Here is a 14,481-nt window from a genome sequence, read left to right as displayed (position 1 = left end):
CTCTGCTTCTCTTTCTACAGATGCTGCCGGACCTGCTGAGTGAATCCAGCATTTCTTGTTTTTGTTTCAGATTTCCAGCATCTGCAGTATTTTGCTTTTATTTTAAGCGGTTCTTCTTGTTGTCCCGGGCCGCGTTGCCGGCCAGCTCGAGGATTTCAGCGATCAGATACTCGAGCACAGCAGCCAGAAAGACCGGGGCTCCGGCACCCACACGCTCAGCATAGTTACCCTTTCTCAGGAGCCTGTGAACACGGCCCACCGGGAACTGCAGTCTAGCCCGGGAGGAGCGAGACTTGGCCTTGGCCCGAGCTTTCCCGCCGGTCTTTCCTCTTCCAGACATTTCCACAATCTCACAAATACTTTCACAAAGAATGAATAATTTCCTTAGCATTGATAATACATCGCCGGCAGTCAGGATGGCCGAGCGGTCCAAGGCGCTGCGTTTAGGTTGCAGTCTCCATTGGAGGCGTGGGCTCGAATCCCACTTCTGACAAGTTGCGTTTTGACTGCACTTGAGGCGTTTGGGAGCAGCGGTGAAGAGCAAAGAGAAAGCAGGAAAGAACATGGACAAACAAAGTAACAATGGACCCAAAGATGTTGCAACAAAACATGAGAGTCAGAGGCAACTGAGCAAACAGCAGGGCACATAAAAGATCAAAAATGTAACCTTTGTATCGGGGTGGAAGATGTTGCCAATATCCTGAATGAATACTTTACTGTTTTCCCGAATGAGAGGGTGATGCAGATATTGTTATTAAGGAGGAGGAGTGTGAAGTATTGGACGTGATAACTTAAGGAGAGAGGAAGTCTGAATGGGATGAGCATCGTTGAATGTGGATAAATCATCAGGACCAGTTGAAATGTACCCCAGGCTGTTGAAAGAAGCCAGGGAAGAAATAGTGGAAGGTCTGACCATCATTTTCCAATCCCTCACTGGATACAGGTGTGGTGCCAGAGGATTGGAGGTCTTGTAACGTTGCAATAAAAGCAAAATACGAGGCAGATCAAGCATGGCTGATCCTTTCGAGTAGAGAAACAGGGCTGAATTCCCTGAACCAGTGCTACAGCTTTCAGAATAGAAGGAGCCTATACACACCTGATGGGTTCCACTTAAACAAAAGAGCTGGAGGTGTTGACGGTCAGAACAGATAAAATGTGGAGGAGTGTTTGAAGCAGATGCTGTGTGGTTACTGCAGTTGTACTATGGAGTTATTTCAAGGAGGTGATTCTGAATGTAATGGATCAACGTGGACCCATCCAAGGCAAAGGTTCTAAGCTTCCCTGTGGTCCAGCCTGGTTGAATGGAACTGAAGCAAACAAATCATCCAGAAGTGGAAAAGAAATATAAGGCCATGAAAGCACAGAATTCAGATGGATGCAATACCAGATGGTATGGCAAGAGTGTAAAACAGCAACAGACTGGTGAATAAAACTTTCCCATTGAATGAGACAAGAGAAAAGAAGGGTAATAATAGTGTCAGGTGAGTTGTGACACGATTCACATTCCACCTTGATCTGAATAGGACTGTTGAAGGGAGTGATTGAGAAGAATAGAGGAGAAATGAAAAGAAAGGAGAAATAAACAAAAGGTCTTTTGATTTCAGAATGCTTGTTTTTGGAAATGACAGACTATAAAGTGTGTGTGTCAGAAGATATAGAGCGAAGTTGGGTATGACAAGATCACAGGAAAGTTGTGCCCTGAGACAAGGTGTGTGTTGACAGGAAAGCTGCTTTCTTTTGCACAATATGTATTTTCTTCATATAATTTGTGCAATTACATTGCAAAGCAGTTCAAATTTAATATTACATAAGGTACAATACAGATCATTTTCCTTCAATAATGTACATGATGTATCTCACTATCCCTGCCTGCACAGGTTATATTTACAGTATTTACATTACAAATCAAACATTCTCTGGTGCAAACAGTCCGAGGGGTTTTTAACGGGTTCCAGCCCCTCACTGTCCTATGGCCTACTGGGGCCTCAGACTGCAGCCTTTCCCCATTGAGTCTCCATGGTGGCTTCCCCAAGCTTTAATGCCGTCCCACAGCACATAGTCTTGGACGTTGCAATGTGCCAGTCTGCAACACTCGGTCATGGACAGCTCTTTGCACTGGAATACCTGTCCCACGGCCGGGCTCGTTCTCAATAGAGATCATTTCAAATGAACATTTCCTAAATCCGTGCTTTCTCTCTCGCAATAAAGAGAACAGGATGTCTGGCAGATTCAGTGTGAGACAATAACACTGCCGGGTAAAGGCCGCTTTCCAACTCCAATCTTAACACAGGAGATTCCCCAAACAGCTGCAGTAAGGTGCTGTGAACTGCTGGAAGCGGATGTGTGAGGAAATGGTGATGTTACTGAGGAGGTTTCTTAGTATAGAATGGACTGTGTTTAGGTGGGAATATTACTGAGTGTTAATTGCATCGGGACCATATTTAAAAGCTCAGGCTTTCTGGAAAGCCTTGACTATGAAGGCCGAGTCTGGAAGGGTTTGTGTGGAGAGCTGGGTTTCGGTTCGACTGTTAATAAAGTGTTTGAAATTGGCAGCCCGGAGGAAACTGGAGGTGGAGCTGAAAGATGAGGGGCCGTTCTCTCTCTGTCTGTCACTCTGGGTGTCTCCTCCATCTAGCTCTCTGTTTAATCTTCACTCTTGTCTCCTCCCCTCCCTGCTCTCACTCTGCCTTTCTCAGCCAGGTCCAGGTGGCCTGTATAAAAAGGAGCCTGACAGAATCAGTCTCTTTTATTGTGCACTGATTTGAGGAAAGAATCAACATGTCTGCCAGTAAACAAGAGTATGCTCCAGGCTGGCAGCATGTTAGAATCCATGAGGAAAGGCATCATCACCCTCATCGACAAGCAGAAGGGGGAGAGGACAGAAATCAGAAATTGGTGGCCCAATTTCTGCTTCATGCTGACTACAAGATTCTGTCAAAAGACATAGCCAGTCGATTCAAGTCTCCTCTGGAGTTGGTGATTCACCCTGATCAGACCTATACTATACCAGGCAGAACAATCTCTGATAGCTTTGTGCTACTCAGGGATATGATCACCTATGTACGGGACAGGAGGGTGGACACCTGCCTCATCAGCCTGGACCAGGAGAAGGCTTTTGACAGGATATCGCACACTTACATGATGGATGTGCATTCCAAAATGGGGTTTGGGGAGGGAATCTGCAATTGGATCAAACTACTCTACACAAACATCAGTAGTGCAGTCTCAATCAATGGGTGGGAATCAGAAAGTTTCCCGATCCAATCTGGAGTCAGACAGGGCTGCCCTCTCTCCCCTGTCTTGTTTGTTTGCAGTATTGAACCCTTTGCTGAGTCTATTAGGAAGAATGCGAGCATCAGAGGGGTGACAATCCCAGGCAGCGGAGGCACTCAGGTTAAAACCTCCCTGTACATGGATGACGTCGCCGTTTTATGCTCGGATCCACTGTCTGTGCGCAGAGTGATGAGCATCTACGACCAGCTCGAACTGGCCTTGGGAGCCAATGTTAAACACGGCAAGAGCGAGGCCATGTTCTTTGGGAACTCGGCTGACCGATCCTTTGTCCCCTTCACCGTTAGGTCAGATTACCTGAAGGTGCTGGGGATATGGTTTGGAAGGGCTGAGACGTGCACCAAAACCTGGAAGTAGCGAGTAGCCAGGGTACAACATAAGCTGAGCATGTGGGAGCAGCGATCTCTCTCCATTATGGGTAAGAACCTGGTCATCAAGGGCGAGGTGCTCACATTGTTGTACGTGGTGCAGGTCTGGCCCATACCGCATTCCTGCGCTGTGGTGATCACCTGAGCCATTTTCCGCTTCATCTGGGGATCCAAAATGATCCGAGTCCGGAGGGACACGATGTTCAAACCTCTGGATAAGGGCGGGAAAAATGTACCCAACGTCGCCTTCATCCTTATGGCTACCTTTGTGTGCGGCTGCATCAAGCTGTGTGTAGATCCCCAGTTTGCAAACTTCAAGTGTCACTACGTGCTGTGGTTCCATCTGTCCCCAGTGTTGCAAAGGATGGGCCTGGTCATATTGCCGCGCAATGCTCCATCCAGTTGGACTGTGCCGTACTGCCTATCCTTCATGGAAAAGTTTCTGTGGAAAAACACCTTTGACCACCAATCCATCAGGCAGTGGTCTGCACGGAATATCCTCAAGGCCCTACGGGAAAAGGAGATGGTGGATCCTGTCGGATGGTCCCCTGAGCAGAAGTGCAAAGTCATTTGGCAGAATGCCTCATCACCAGAACTTTCAAACAAGCACCAAGATGTAGCCTGGCTGATGGTGAGAAGAGCCCTCCCTGTCAGATCCTTCCTGCACACCCGAAGTCTCACCCCATCCACACGCGGCCCTCGAGGTGGCTGTGGTGGAAAATAGACGTTGCCCACCTCTTTCTGGAATGTGTCTTTGCAAAGCAGGTGTGGAAGAGATGCAGTGGTTTTTGTCGAGGTTCATCCCAAGCAGCTCTGTTGCACAGGAGTCTGTGCTCTATGGGCTGTTCCCAGGGACGCACACCGAGATAAACATCAACTGTTGCTGGAGGACTATCAATTCGTTGAAGGACGCTCTTTGGTATGCCCGAAACCTGCTGGTCTTCCAGCGCAAAGAGATGTCCACGACCGAATGTTGCAGACTGACACATTCCAAGGCCGAGGACTACATGCTGAGGGACGCACTAAAACTTGGGACAGCTGCAGCAAAGGCTCAATGTGGAAATACCACTGTGTAAGGTCCCCTCACCAAGCTGAACTGAGGGGCTGGATCCATGGGAAACCACTCGAACTGTAGCCAGAAAATATTGGTTTGCTGTAAAATGTACATGGCATGACAATGAAATTGAAGGGTTGTGAGGCAACTCACTCCTGCATTGAAGGAAACTGATCTCCTTTGCACTGTTTGTACTGTTTGACTTGGTGCTTTTTGGAACTGTTTTGTAATGTATTTTTTTTTACAGATTTTTATGAATAAAGTATATTTTGGAAATTAATAAAAGAAAGTCTGGCAGAGGTAAAGGAGGGAAAGGACTGGGCAAAGGCGGAGCAAAGCGGCACCGCAAAGTGCTTCGTGATAATATCCAGGGCATCACCAAACCAGCAATCCGCCGCCTGGCTCGCCATGGCGGGGTCAAGCGAATCTCGGGTTTGATCTATGAGGAGACTCGCGGGGTGTTGAAGGTTTTACTAGAGAATGTGATCAGGGATGCGGTCACCTACACTGAACACGCCAAGCGCAAGACGGTCACTGCCACGGATGTGGTGTACGCTCTGAAACGGCAGGGCCGCACTCTCTGCGGATTCAGCGGCTGAACACTCGACCCTTTCCAGCAAACACAACAAAGGCTCTTCTAAGAGCCACCCACCGCCTCACAGAGAGAGCAGTGACCTGGAAACGGGAGCTGGGATAGGCTGTTTCGAACTGTCTGGAATAAATCTGTGCTGTGTTCGAGATACAAAACTAGAATCCCCAAATTTGACATTTCATTTGTAGCAAGGATGTGCAGTGGATTTGATTTTCTCAACGGGCTGTGTAAACAGTGCCCGAGGCTCCACACTTAATTATTTCCCCCGTCCACACATGCCCTCAATGAAAAGCCACATCACTCCTCCAGAATCACTCATTGTTTTCATAGAATTTCAAAATGATTTCGATGCAATGAGGGAATCCGGGAGTTTTGCAGCAGCCGTTGAATCGGTCACGGGAACCAGACCCACTTGTGATGTTATTTCCCCCGAGACGGTGTTTCCTGCACTGAATCTGACAGGGTTTATGAAACTAATCAGTTTCAGCTCAATCATTCAGGGACCTGGAATTCCCGCAGTTTGAGCCCGCGCTATCCAGAGCCCACTAAAATAGAAGCAAAATACTGCGGATGCTGGAAATCTGAAACAAAAACAAGAAATGCCGGATTCACTCAGCATCTGTGGAAAGAGAAGCAGAGTTAACGTTTCGGGTCAGTTCCGAAGAAGGGTCACTGACCCGAAACGTTAACTCTGCTTCTCTATCCAGAGCCCACTTCTGATTGGTCACCCTCTTCCCATTCGCATGTCTTAACCAATTGCCGATCCTCGAATTAGAAAATACAGCAAATCATTGGCTTAAATTGTCGTCCTGGCAGAAAGGTTGAATTCAAAAAAGCCGCCAATTTCAGTGTTGGGCAGAATCGAATTACTCAACGCATCTCAATAACGAATTGGCAGCACATTTTATACTTTCCCCGATTTTCCTTTCCATCGATTGGGGTGCTAATTCACTCTGGTGCGTTTCCTAATACTAACTGTAATCCTCAGATCCATTTAACATTTCAGTAATCCTATTAAATACAAAAGGAATTTTATGATTGAATTTCCATTGGAAGATAGTGAATTAGCACCCCGATCGATGGAAAGGAAAATCGGGCAGAGGATAAAATGTGCTGCCAATTCGTTATTGTGATTTGTTTATATAACTGACCAGGATTGACTTCACCCGAACGCAGCTACTAGCTCCCACCTCACTGACCGCTCTCCCCCCCTCTGCAACTCGCTTTCTCCCCCTCCTCCCTACTGGCGAAATTCCGCACTCTGGCTGTTCGCTCTCCGCACCCCCACCCCCCATCCTGTCCCAGCCCAGCCCACAGCTGCTAGCTCTGGCCGTGACACTCGCTCCCACATTTCTTCACCAGGCGCCACCTGTAGAAGCAGGAGGGCCTCAGGGGGTGACGGGGCGACGTAGGAGTGAGTGGCTGAGAGGAGGGAAGCGGCGCGGCCTGGAGCAAGTGGCCAGAGAGTGGGGTGGTGCGAAGCGAGGAACAACTGGCCAGGGGAGTGGGGGGGTGGGGGAGCAGCGAGGTCTGGAGCGAGCGGCTGAGGGGGGGAATCGTCGAGGCCTGGAGTGAGTTGCCGAGGGGGGAGAGCTACAGCTTCAAAATCTCCCATTCAGCCACTTCCTCCAGCCAAGTGGTGGGGGGATCGGGTGGCTAGATACCCAATGACGCTTTATCACGCATGCACGAAGATGGATTTGTTGCGGAAATGTGATGACGTTGGCGCTGCAAAATGACATCATCCCGTGCACGCGCCACTCAATCCTGGCAAGATGTCAAATATCACTGTGATTTTTTTGGTCTTTTCAGTGCACTCCTCTTTCTTTAGTTGCCTCTTACTCTAATGTATTGAAGAAACATCTTTGGGTCCATTTTCATTTTACTTGTCAATATTCTTCCATGTTCTCCCTTCACCGCTGCTCCCAAATCCCTCCAATTCAGTCAAAACACAACTTGGCAGAAGTGGGATTTGAACACACGCCTCCAGAAAACACTACGACCTGAACACAGCCCCTTAGACCACTCGGCCATCCTAACTGCTTCATGCTTATGATAAAAGCTGAGAAATTATCCATTCTTTGTGAAAGTATTTGTGAGATTGTGGAAATGTCTGGAAGAGGAAAGACCGGCAATAAAGCTCGGTCCAAGGCCAAGTCTCGCTCCTCACGGGCTGGACTGCAGTTCCTGGTGGGCCATGATCACAGGCTCCTGAGAAAGGGTCACTATGCTGAGCGTGTGGGTGCCGGAGCCCCGGTCTATCTGGCTGCTGTGCTCGAGTATCTGACCGCTGAAATCCTCGAGCTGGCCGGTAACGTGGCCCGGGACAACAAGAAGTTTTTAGTTTTCCAGATACAGCACTGAAACAGGCCCTTCGGGTCACCGAGTCTGTGCCGAACATCAACAACCCATTTATACTAATCCTACACTAATCCCATATTCCCACCAAACATCCCCACCTGTCCCTACATTCCCTACCACCTACCTATGCGAGTGACAATTTATAATGGCCAATTTACCTACCAACCTGCAAGTCTTTTGGCTTGTGGGAGGAAACCAGAGCACCCGGAGAAAACTCATGCAGACACAGGGAGAACTTGCAAACTCCACACAGGCAGTTGCAGGATTGAACCCGGGCCGCTGGAGCTGTGAGGCTGCAGTGCTAACCACTGCGCCACTGTGCCGCCCGTCGAACGTTGAAGAAGACCCGCATCATCCCCAGACACCTGCAGCTGGCCGTCCGCAACAACGAGGAGCTCATCAAGCTGCTGGGAGACGTGACCATCGCTCAGGGCGGGGTGCTGCCTGATATCCAGGCCTTGCTGCTGCCCAAGAAAACCAGCGCTCAGAGCTCCCAGAAAAAGGAAAGCGGCCGAAATGACATCTAATAAACCAGAGGCTCTTTTCAGAGCCACCCACAGTCTCTGTGAAAGGGCTGGTTACTGTCAGGAGGGAGTCAGTGATGGAGTTATTGTAACAGTAGATTGACCTGTTGCACATCTGTCCAGCTGTGTTTTTTAATTTGCTCTGTTTTTCTGCTCACACACCTCCCCCTCTAGTTAAGTGAAGAACTGAACTACAGGATGTAGAATCAACAATTCCCAGGAGCGGGGGGTCAGATTGTGCTGAGCAGCAATGAGCCTCCAGTAATGCTGCTTTCTAAATTCCAGATCAGCTCTCAGTCCGACAGGCCTTTCGTATTTTAAATATCACAACAGAGCTGAGCGGGGGTGAGCGCAGCCTCAGCTGCACCGAGTCTCAGGGGCTCTCAGGACCCCAATCAGAGCCACTGGGCCTGGCGGACGTGCAGCAAGGACCCGGGGGAGGGAGGGTGCACCATTAAAGTGATGGTGCAGCACCTCCCCCATCCTCACCGCCACTTCCAGGTTTCTTCTCCCGTTTATCTCAACATTAAGAAGACGCTTTTGCTCTGGACTACACTGGTTATAAAGTAAGACTCAACTTTGTCTCTGAAAGTGATGAATAGCAGCAACAACAGCAGAATCCAACCCCTGCAGTTACATGTGAACTTGCTGATGTTGCAGCAGATTGAATGACTGAGTGAATCCCTTCCCACACACATGGCAGGGGAACGGCCTCTCCCCAGAGTGAATGTGTTGGTGTTTCAGCAGATCATTACTGCTTTTCAAGCTCTTCTCACAGTCAGGACATTGAAAAGGTCTCTGATCAGTGTGAACAAGTTGATGTTCAGTGAGGTTGGATGACTGAGTGAACCCCTGCCCACACACGGAGCAGGTGAATGATCTCTCCCCAGTGTGAACTCACTGGTGTTTCAGCAGGTTGACTCTGGCTGGGTTCAGTTCTACACTCACTGGTTCCTCTCTCTCTCCTCCCCTGAAGGTGCTGATTCTGACTGTATGTACGTGCTCTCTCCCCCTCCGACCCTCCCTGTCCAATGTAGTATCTCCCAGTTTTGGTGATGTGCTCTCCCTGACCTGTCTCCATTTCTCCTTCTTATACAGACTTGCCCTGACTGTCACTATTTCATAGAATCATACAGCACAGAAGGAGGCCAATCGGTCTTTTGTGCCTGTGCTGAATCTGTGAAAAAAATGATGCAATTAGTCCAACCCCCTGCCTATTTCCCCATAGTCCTGGAGAAATTCACTTTTAAATATTTGTCCAATTTCTTTATGAAAGTTATAATTGAATCTGTTTCCAGCACCCTGTCAGACAATTCATTCCAAATCCGAATCAGTTACTGGGTAAAAAGATCTCTCCTCACCTCCCCTTGACATTTTTGGCCAACAATCCCAGCTTCACCACCCTGTCCAGAGAACTGAAACCCCTCATCTCTGGTATCATTCTCGTAAATCTCCTCCGAACTGTCTCAAAAGCTTTGATGTCCTTTCTGAAACCTGGTGCCCAGAACTGGACACATTACTGCAGCTGAGATCGAGCCAGCGACGCCCACATCCCACGAACGCATAAAAAAAACGCTCCCTGCCAAATCCCCAATTCTTATCCATTTACAGACGCTCCTTGCCCAGTCCCCAAATCTTATTCATTTAGAGACGCTCCCTGCCCAATCCCCAATTCCTATCCATTTACAGACGCTCTCTGACCAGTTGACCTTGCTGGCGGGCAGTTTCGGGACGCCTCACAGGGAAAAGCTTCACCGCCACCCGCAGGGACACAAACGGGATTGTTCCATCCTATTGTGTCCTTGACGCCCTGCTCCAGCTGTGTGCACCCACTACGGGCGCGGTCTCCCTGCACTTTGTGAATATTCCGCTCCAGCTGCAGATGGAGGTCAGCCACTACCGCGCCTGCTCCTGATCAGAGACAAGGCAAATTCTGGAGCGCAGAGCATTCTGGGTACCACAACTGTCATTAATGTCAATCTCTGACATGATAATCAGGTTTTATTTCCGACATTTCATTTCCTGGTATGTTAGTGCGTGTTTTCTTTTGTACCTGTCAGTGCCTGGGAGGAGAGAGTCAGCTTCACTTTGTAGCCGTGAATTTCTGGTGTGAGAATGTGGGTTTTTACTCTGTATGTTTCAGTTTTTGGTTTGTGACTGTTTCTGCTATTGCTATGTGAGTTAACTTTGTGGAAAGAGATGCAGTGGTTTTTGTCGATGTTCATCCCAAGCAGCTATGTAGCACAGGAGTCTGTGCTCTACGGGCTATTCCCAGGGACGCACACCGAGACAAACATCAACTGCTGCTGGAGGACTATCAATTCGGTGAAATACGCCCTTTGGTCTGCCCGAAACTTGCTGGTCTTCCAGCGAAAAGAGTTGTCCACCACCGAATGTTGCAGACTGGCACATTCCAAGGTCCAGGACTACGTGCTGAGGGACGCACTAAAGCTTGGGGCAGCCGCAGCAAAGGCTCAATGGGGAAAGACCACAGTGTAAGGTCCCCCCACCAAGCTGAACTGAGGGGCTGGATCCATGGGAAACCCCTCGAACTGTATCGGAGAAATTTTGTGCGCTGTAAATGTAAAAATGTATATGGCATGACAATGAAATGGAAGGGTTGTGAGGCAACTCATGATTGTACAGAAGGTAACTGATCACCTTTGCACTGTTTGTATTCTTTGACTTGATGCTGTTTTAAACTGTTTGGGAATGTACTTTTTACAGATTTTTATGAATAAAGTATATTTTGGAAATAAAAAAAAATGTGAGTTTCACCACATATCTGTCAACAACTTTATGTGAAAATCAGCTTTTGTCCAGATCTATCAGTTTCTGATATAGAGTCTATCCAGCAGTCGCAGCAAGTGCTCCCTAAACAACCTCCACATTTCTGTCGTGCATTTCCCTGAGAACATCTGTTCCCAATTTATGCACCCCAGTTCCTGCCTAATAGCATTGTAATTCCCCCTCCCCCAATTAAATATTTTCCCATCCCGTCTGCTCCTGTCCCTCTCCATGACGATAGTAAAGGTCAGGGAGTTGTGATCACTATCACCGAAATGCTCTCCCACCGAGAGATCTGCCACCTGGCCTTGTTCGTTGCCAAGCACCAAATCCAACATAGCTTCCCCTCCAGTCAGCCTATCGACACAAACAGGTCAGTGGCAAGTGGTCCAGAGGAAAACCACAAAGAAAAAACATCCCAAAGCCACCACCCAAACCAGTGGCAAGAGGAGGCTCTCTTCTGAATCAGACTGCAACAACTCCTCTTCACTGGACGGGGAAATGCTGGAACGTCAGCCCCTTCAAAAGAGGCGGCAGAACTCCGAGATGGATGGTAAAGCATCCCAGCCCCCGGGCACTGGAAGCTGTGATGGGCCCGGCGTGGCCCAACCCCAATGCCCCACACGTAACGACGTGGCCAACGCATCTCAGCTCCGGGACACCGGGAGCAAAGACACGTCTGGCGCACCTGAGCTCCGGGAGACTGGGAGCTGTGATGTTTTCGAGGAGGAACAGATGGAAGCAGCTGAGGACAACCCAATGATCTCTGCCTACAAGACCCCCCCGATGTCACCCGAGCGGAACAAACCCTGCATGAAAAATCAGGAGGGGTTTCTGATCCCAATCAACGTGAAACTGCTTGCGCACACGATGGGTATGCAGGAACATCCCGAAGGACTGGGACTAGCGAGGACAAATGGTATGGGAAGCAACAACTAATTTTTAGTAAAAAATGGGTGTAAGAATTGCTTCCATTAATGTGCGTAGCATTAAATCTACTACGCGATGTATTTCAACCTTGGATTACCTTGCCAAGGTCAAAGCTGACCTACTGTTTCTGCAGGAGTGTGGAATACCACACCTCAGCACCTACAGGCAGTGGTCGCGATGGTGGTCCCACGGGCCATCGATCTGGTCGGGGGGTAATGACTGCCGTTCCTCCAGCCTGGGTATTCTGCTGCGGGGAGGTAACTTCACCATCTCCGAAGTTAAGGAGGTGGTGGGCGGCCGCCTCCTCGTAGCACACGTGATGTACAACAACGCTCCGCTCCGGTTGATCAACGTGTACGCCCCGGGACAACGCAGCGAGCGGCTGATCGTCTTCCAGCAGCTCCCACTGCTGCTGGCGACGTCCAGGCCAGTCATCCTAGGCGGTGACTTCAACTGCATCATCGATGCGGCTGGACGATCTGGCAGTGATGACAGCAAACTGGACGCTACGTCCAGATTCCTAATAGAAACAGTTAAAGATGCCAAACTGCACGACGTCTTCAGCAAACCTGCAGACAGAGCGCAGCGCAGATACACATGGTCAAGATCGGACGGGTCTGCCCGTTCCAGGATTGACTTCCTGTTTGTGTCTCGTGCTGTCACGGTCGGATCCACCGACGTCAAGCCGGTGTTCTTCTCCGACCACTGCCTCTTACTGGCCGACTGTCACTTACAGGACGTCCAGCAGGTTGGCAGAGGGACGTGGAAACTCAATGCTACACTGCTGACCCCATAGAACGTTGAGGAACTCAAAAGGGATTACAAAGGTTGGAGGACCGTGAAACCCCTCTTTGAGTCTCCAGTTCACTGGTGGGAAGCGATTGAGGAGAACATCAAGAGGTTCTTCATCCGCAAAGGTGTTCAGAAGGTGGGGGTCAAGGTCAAGGAGGACCTCCAAGAGGTGAAGAGCCAGCAGGCCTCGCTCTTTGCCAAGGAGGCCTCCAAGATCATCTTCCGGTCCAGAGTCCGCTCCATCGAGCAGGATGAGACGTGCTCGCGTTACTTCTTCCAAAAGGTACACAGAGAGAGCTCTGTTATCAGCAGCCTGAAGGAAGAAGATGGCTCGGTAACGTCTTCGCTGTCCGACATACTAAGGATCAGCAAATCCTTTTGTGCTGGGCTGTATGACGCGAAGCCCACAGACAGCAGAGCCTCCCAGTCCTTCCTGTCATCTATCACAGAGGTCTTAGATGACAGCAGGAGGGAGAGACTGGACAAGCCGCTAACTCTGGACGAGCTGACAAAGGCCGTCGAGCCTTTCGAGACGAGTAAAACTCCCGGGAGCGACGGCTTACCGGTCGAGTTGTACTCGGCCCTGTGGGACTGGGTTGGCCCGGACCTGCTGGAAGTATACGAGAGTATGCTCCTGGCCGGCAGCATGTCAGAATCCATGAGAAAAGGCATCATCACGCTCATTTACAAGCAGAAGGGGGAGAGGGCAGAAATCAGAAATTGGCGGCCCATCTCACTGCTTAATGTTGATTACAAGATTCTGTCCAAAGTCATAGCCAGTCGAGTCAAGTCTGCTCTGGAGTTGGTGATTCACCCCGATCAGACCTGCACTGTACCCGGCAGGAAGATCTCTGATAGTCTCGCGCTACTCAGGGAGACGATCGCCTACGTACGGGACAGGAGGGTGGACACCTGCCTCATCAGCCTGGACCAGGAGAAGGCTTTTGACAGGATATCGCACACCTACATGATGGACGTGCTTTCCAAAATGGGGTTTGGGGAGGGAATCTGCAATTGGATCCAACTGCTCTACACAAACATCAGTAGCGCAGTCTCAATCAACGGGTGGGAATCTGAAAGTTTCCCGATCAAATCTGGAGTCAGACAGGGCTGCCCTCTGTCCCCGGTCTTGTTTGTTTGCTGTATTGAACCCTTTGCTGAGTCTATTAGGAAGGATGCGAGCATAAGAGGTGTGACAATCCCAGGCAGCGGAGGCACTCAGGTCAAAACCTCCCTGTACTTGGATGACGTCGCCGTTTTATGCTCGGATCCGCTGTCCGTGCGCAGACTGATGAGCATCTGCGACCAGTTCGAACTGGCCTCGGGAGCCAAAGTTAAGCATGGCAAGAGCGAGGCCATGTTCTTTGGGAACTGGGCTGACCGATCCTTTGTCCCCTTCACCGTCAGGTCAGATTACCTGAAGGTGCTGGGGATATGGTTCGGAAGGGCCGGGGCGTGCACCAAAACATGGGAGGAGCGAGTAGGCAAGGTACGACAAAAGTTGGAAATGTGGGGGCTGCGATCTCTCTCCATTGTGGGTAAGAACCTGGTCATCGGGTGCGAGGCGCTCACGTTGCTGCCAGACGTGGCGCAGGTCTGGCCCATACCCCACTCCTGCGCCGTGGCAGTCACCCGAGCCATTTTCCGCTTCGTCTGGGGATCTAAAATGGACCGGGTCCGGAGGGACACGATGTTCAAATCTCTGGACAAGGGCGGGAAAAATGTACCCAACGTGGCCCTCATCCTGATGACCACCTTCGTGTGCGGCTGCATCAAGCTGTG

The 14,481-nt window shown here is 49.8% G+C and overlaps 1 non-coding gene across 1 annotated transcript; it reads left to right on the top strand.

Moving 5' to 3' along the window:
- Nucleotides 1-410: 410 nt before the first annotated feature.
- trnal-uag (transfer RNA leucine (anticodon UAG)) lies at nt 411-493 on the top strand. The gene has a single exon. It is a non-coding gene; the product is annotated as a tRNA-Leu (tRNA).
- Nucleotides 494-14,481: the final 13,988 nt, after the last annotated feature.

This window comes from Heterodontus francisci, unplaced genomic scaffold, assembly GCF_036365525.1.
Source record: "Heterodontus francisci isolate sHetFra1 unplaced genomic scaffold, sHetFra1.hap1 HAP1_SCAFFOLD_286, whole genome shotgun sequence".
NCBI classification, from domain to species: domain Eukaryota; kingdom Metazoa; phylum Chordata; class Chondrichthyes; order Heterodontiformes; family Heterodontidae; genus Heterodontus; species Heterodontus francisci.
The sequence above is the reverse complement of the archived record's forward strand: the minus strand, read 5'-3'. Positions and strand labels throughout refer to the sequence as shown.